This window comes from Saccostrea cucullata, unplaced genomic scaffold (genome assembly GCF_032062105.1).
Source record: "Saccostrea cucullata isolate Sc308-1 unplaced genomic scaffold, CSIRO_AGI_Scuc_v1 ctg6691, whole genome shotgun sequence".
NCBI classification, from domain to species: Eukaryota; Metazoa; Mollusca; class Bivalvia; order Ostreida; family Ostreidae; genus Saccostrea; species Saccostrea cuccullata.
In genome coordinates, this window is record NW_026939908.1 from 52026 (window position 1) to 58933 (window position 6908).

Here is a 6908-nt window from a genome sequence, read left to right on the forward strand (position 1 = left end):
TGTTTTCCTTCTGTTTTTTATTATTATTATTCTTTTTTCATAGTACAGCCGATATCTCAGCTATGAGTAGACAGATTTCAACGATTTTTTCAGGGAAGATGCATCATGAGAATATCTCCAGACGTGTTTTTCATTTTTTCAAAATTTACTTCCGTTCGCGATTTTTGGGGATTTTTTTATTTTTTAAAAGGCATTTTGTCCAGCAGTTTTCTCGAGAACAGCTAAAGATATGAAAGTGAAACTCACTGAGGTGATAGAACATCGAACTCCGTTATGGGGAACGTCCTTTATTTTTCGTCGTCGGCACTTCCGGTCGCAAACGGAAGTGAATTCAAAAAGTCCGATTTTTCAACTTTTTTGTTTTTCAATATTTTTCTTTAGGATTTACAAGGTTTATAGAGTGTCTTATGAGAATTCTAAATATGTGTTCAATATCTTGATGCGTGCATATATTGAAAAGATATGACCAAACCAAACTTTGTCCCACTGTTGTGGTTTCAAATCCCGCTGTGGGCGTTGAAATATTTTTTTTGTTTCTGTCTTTTTTCAGTTGCAAATGACTTTTCTCTCTTTTTTAACATGTATTGAAGATTTTGCCGATTTTTAAAACCTTTTTTTGAGATATTTTGAGGAATACCTGTAATAATCATGAGATATGTTGAGAGGCTGCTGTAAATGAACATAAACGAAAGAAATACATTCTGAAATTTTATGGGATGATGCAGCATAGAATTCTAACGAAAATCGGTCGGAAGACCTGCTTGTTGCACCAGCAACAAGAACGCATCTAGTTATGTTCCCCAAACGGAGTTTGGGAACATATTGTTTTTACTCGGTTTCTTATTATTATTATTATTATTCTTTTTTTTCTTCTTTGTTCTCCGGTACTTTTTTGTCCGCGAGTGTTCTCAGAAACTGTTCAACCAACTGACCTAAAACCTTTTTAGGGTTAATGGGTGTGTAGTGTAGGTGTGCGGAACGAAGGTCATTTTGCGCGCATACGCATGCACGTGCGTGTGCGTGCAACACGTGAAATGACTTGTATACTTAATATAGCTATAACTTTTACATTTTTTAATGAAATGATTTGAAACTCATTATATAAAGATATATTAATAGTGTAGATAATGTGACACTGTCAAATTAGCACGAACGCACGCGCATGCACGTGCGCTTCGCTCTGATTGGCTGAAACAAAAATCTCAATATCTTTTCTGTTTTTTGACGAAATGCTATGAAATTTTAAAAATAGGCATACTTTAGGATGTTCTACAATATGATATATAGAAATTGTCATGAAATTACGCGCATGCACGTGCGCTGCAATTTGATTGGCTAAAACTTTAAATGGCTATAACTCCCTTGTTTTTCAACCAAACAGCATGGAATTTAGAACATAAACAGACATAATGAACTCCTAGAAGAAGGTATGGTCATCATGAACATGCTTGCACGTGCATGAACGTGCGCTTCGCTCTGATTGGCTGAAACAAAATTCTCAATATCTTTTTTGTTTTTTGACGAAATGCTTTGTAATTTAAAATAAAGGCATGCTTTAGGATATCCTACAATATGATATATAATAATTTTCATGAAATCACGCGCATGCACGTGCGCTGCAATCTGATTGGCTTAAACTTTAAATGGCTATAACTCCCTTGGTTTTCAACCGAACAGGATGGGATTCAGAACGTAGATAGACATTATAGACTCCTACAAAAGGATATGGTCATGATGCACATGCATGCACGTGCGTGCACGTGAAATGAGTAAAATTACAAATACACTAGATTAAACATATTTTTGGATTAAATGCTGTAATATTTAGTATATTAAAATATATGAATAGTGTAGACAAGATGATATGGTCATTACGCACATGCATTCAAGTGCGCATGCGTGCAATGCTGAAATTGATTACTGAGTACTTCTGGAAAAACTTTTTTAAAATCTAAAATGTTTTGCGTTTGTCTTATTTAACGAAGCTTACAGGGAAAATGGCACAAAAGGGAGTTGGGGAGCGTTTGGGGAACATCTGTAACGGTCCCCGTTACAATTAGCCCTAGTTATTATTATTTTTCTTCTTGGGAAAATTTTGTCCGCGAATGATCTTGTAAAGTACACATCCGATTAAGGGGAAACCTTTTTAGGATAAGTAGGCATGTTATGTAGATTTGCGGAACGAGGGTCATTTTGCGCGCACGTGCTTGCAAGAGCGCGCACGTGCAACACGTGAAATGACCAATATACTTGAAATTGCCGTAACTTTTACATTTTTTGATGTAATGCTTTGATATTTAGAATATATAGACATATTATAAATGTAGATGAGATGACATTGTCATCATGCCATTTTGCGCGCACGTGCTTGCAAGAGCGAGCACGTGCAACACGTGAAATGACCAATATAATGGATATAGCCGTAATTTTTCTATTTTTTGATGAAATCTTTTGAAATTTATAATTTAAGGATATATTAGTAGTGTAGACAAGATGACATGATCAAAAAAGCAAGATCTCACGCGCATGCAAGTGCGCTTCGCTCTGATTGGCTGAAACTAAAGTCTCAATATCTTTCTTGTTTTTTGACGAAATCCTTTGAAATTTTGAACATAGCCATGCATTAGGATGTCCTACAACACGATATATAGAAATTATCGTGAAAACACGTGCATGCACGTGAGCTGCAATCTGATTGGCTGAAACTTTAAATAGCTATAACTCCCTTGGTTTTCAACCAAACAGGATGGGATTTGGAACATAGATATATAAAATGAACTTCTACAAGAAGGTATGGTCACCATGCACATGCATACACGTGCGTGTACGTGAGCTGCAATCTGATTGGCTGAAACTTTAAACAGTTATAACTCCCTTGGTTTTCAACCAAACAAGATGGGATTTGGAACATAGATATACATGTATATATAATGGACTTCTACAAGAAGGTATGGTCACCATGCTCATGTATGCACGTGCGTGCACGCGAAATGGGTAAAATCAAAAATACACTTGAATGGGCGAATTTTTTTAATACTCTTGGATTAAATATTTTAATATTTAGTATATTAAAATATATAGATTGTGTAGACAAGATGATATGGTCATTACGTACATGCATTCACATGAGCACACATGCAATGCTAAAATTTGAATGAGCATGGTACATTTCTGGGTAAACGTTGTTAAAGTCTCAAATCCATAGAGTTTGTGTTATTTAATGAAGCTTACAGGGAATATGGCACCGAAAGGGAGTTGGGGAGCGTTTGGGGAACATCTGTAACGGTCCCCGTTACAATTAGCACTAGTTAGTGTTGGGCTAAATTAAATAAAAATTACTAGTTATTGTACTAGTTTTATTTTATAATTACTAGTTGAGAACTAGTTCTTTTTATCTTCTTTAGTCCAGTTTAGAAGCTAGGAAATATTCCTGCTGCGTGCTAGTAGTTGAGCTAGTAGCAGGAATTAATTATGTCATTTATATATTGTTTTTACTGCAAAGGTAAGGGGCAGTTCATAAGGGACCTCCCAAAGAGAATTAATAAGCTGCAAGTCTCAAAGGCACCTTTAAACAGGCAGTAGCCGTTCCTGTGGGTCAAGAACCGGCTACGGAAGAAACTGACGGACAGACGAACACTTTAGACCCACCAACAGACAGACAACCAGATAATTAAAATGAGTCAGATTTTTGTATTATTTCTAAACGAATACCAGACCCAGATGTTGTGTACGTAGAAGGAAAAGTAAATGGTTTAGACGTTCATATTACAACAGATACCGGTGCATCCAATACTATACTTTCACACAAAGTGTATGAACGACGCAAAGAGGTGAACAGACCCAAACTTCAAGGAAAGTCACACTTATGAGGAGCTGACGGAAGTACCAATCATGTGTATGGGAAAGGAACATTTGAATTGCAACTTGGTTCCTTGCCCCTCAAGAAAAACCTTTTAGTAACTGATATTCAAGATGAAGTGTTACTTCCAGTGGACATCCTGCAGAACAGTGATATTGGTCAAGCAGATATTAACCTGAGTAAAGGACTGATAAGGGTCAAAGGATATGATATTCCATGCAACAACGTGATGTGCATAAAGCTCCATTTCCTCTTTGCCACCTCCTTAGTCACCTCCCGCACCTGCTGTGCCGACCGACCTGGCTTCGGAATCTTGCCTCCCCGAGCTGTTGACAGAGGAGGATCAGCAACTCCTTTAAGAGTTTTTCATCCAGGAGCCGGTGGAGCCCCAGTCATCCCTGAGAGAGGAGAACGCCTGCCTCCAGAGGGAGATAGATCGGCAGACGTGAGTTATTCACCAGAATCAGCCACTATCTCAGATCTTAGGAAGACGGTGGATGATTCAGGACCTGGTGCATCCTCCAACTCCCAATTGCAAGTTTATACATGATGGCCCGGGCGAGGGAGAAAAATACAACACTGTCCCCCGTAGACGGTCGCCGAGGAAGCCTCCTAGGAAACTGCAATCCGTGGTAACAGTGCCGAGGAAGATTCTTCCAAAGTCCCCGCAACGACCTACAGAGCACCAATTTCCACTGGAAGACCTTCAGGCCAGATCATTTCCGGCACAGTCGTCCCTACTATAATAAGAGACCTTAAGATATATTTAATTGGTAATTGTGAGTAATAAGTGATGAACATAAATTAAGAAAGTATTTATTTAAAGCATTGTCAAATATTTGTTGTTAATTGGGAGATAAGGTTAGGACTGGGATGGTTTGTGGACTTTATATGTAATTTTCTAAAATTTTTATTTCAAGCATAAGATAAACTCATTCTTAAAATGGCAGTTATTAAATACAAGAGGCCCATGTGCCTTATAGGCCACTTGAGCATCATTCAACAACTTCCTGAAGCACCCCAAATGGTATTTGGAGCACAAGATGCGGGCAGGGGAGAACTCTGACGTTGAGGGTTCTGTTTTCATGGCAGTCCGTGACAACTCCAAAGTTTTGCAGGAAATGATGAAGTGTTGACGGTGGAAGAGTTCATCATCCACGGGGAGTCAGCTCCATTTCCTCTCTGCCATCCTCCAACTCCATTTCCTCTTTGCCACCTCCTCCGTCACCTCCTGCAGCTGCTGTGCCGACCGACCTGGCTTCGGATCTTGCCTGCCCAAGCTATTGACCGAGGAGGATCATCAGCTCATCGGGGAGTTTTTCGTCCAGGAGCCGGTGGAGCCCCAGTCATCCCTGAGAGAGGAGAACGCCTGCCTTTCATGTTTTAAACCAGATGCTATGGCATTCACAATTCTGAAAAAGTCACTATTGCTTATCATTACTATACACTTAGCAATTATTCAGTTTGTTTACTCAATACCAAAACGCAGGGTAGGGGAACAAGAAATGCATTTCAACTAATCAGTAATATTTGGCAATAATCAGAAGTGCCACAACCACACATGAACCCCTGGCCCTAGGTATACACATTGCACAATTTTTTGAAAGGCACACTTGCTTATTAAAAATGTTTGATTAATAATAAGGAGCAGATTTCAAACAATTAATCATTTTCAGTATATAAGTAGAGCCCCCACCCCTCTTTAGTATCCCTGACCGAGGGGCCTTGAAATTCACAATTCTGAAAGACGAGCTTCCAACTATATAGGTAGTTCATCTGCTTATTACCCAGGAGTAGAGAGAAGATTTTCATAGACGACTTGAGCCACTTGTCTGCTGTTTTTTCCACAATGTGTAAATCAACCTTCTCATACAAAAGAGTTCCATTTGAGAGATGACTATTTACCCTCAAAGATACTTTAGTGTACACTTGAATCTGATTGTAATATAACTCATCATTTGGTTATCATATATTAAAATACTTTAAAAGAAAATAAGATATTTAATGAAGAATACATTTTTAATTCATTATATTGTTATTGATTTCAATAATAATAAAAAAGAAAAAGATCCAGGTAAAAAAAAAAAGATCTTGTATGTTAAATTTGTTCCCATTTTTTAAATATGTACAAGTAAATGGCAAAGCCCAAAAAATTACAATAGTTGAATTTTACTTTATTTATCTATTATATAACTTAAATATCATCACATTGTTCCTGTATCGATCAACCTTTACCGTGACTGTTCCATACAACTCAGTGACGTAGCATCGTTTGAAAAGAGGGTGGGGGACAGCCAGAATAAAAATTCAATTTACCTTAAAACAAGAATGCCTTTTAGAGCCCATTCACTTAATTATTGAGCATGACTGAGTTGAGAAATTTGCATTTTTTTTAATGCAAGATTATTACCTTTTGATAACACGCCACGATTGACTGGATCAGAGTTTGGGTACCGGAAAAATAGTCTGTCGCCAAAAGTTCCTGAAGTGATGAGGACAACTGTCAAGGGATCTGTATTCATTTCACAAAAACGAGACTTGAGCCACTTGTCTGCTATATTTTTCCACAATGTGTTAATCAACCTTCTCATGCAAAAGAGTTCCATTTGAGAGATGACTATCTACCCTAAAAGATACTTTAGTGTACACTTGAATCTGATTGTAACATAACTCATCATTTGGTTATTATATATTAAAAAAAAATATTTTAAAAGAAAAAAGATATTTTATGGAGAATATACTTTTAATTCACTATATTGTTATTGATTTAAATAATATTAAAAAAAAAAAGATCCAGGTAAAAAAAAAACATCTTGAATGTTAAATATGTCCTATTTTTAAATATGTACAAGTATATGGGAAAGCAAAAAAAAATACAATAGTTGCATTTTACTTTATTTATCTATTATATAACTTATATATCATCACATTGTTCCTGGCTCGATCAACCTTTACCGTGACTGTTCCCTACAACTCTGTGACGTAGTATCGTTTGAAAAGAGGGTGGGGGACAGCAAGAATAGAAATTCAATTTACCTTAAAACAAGAA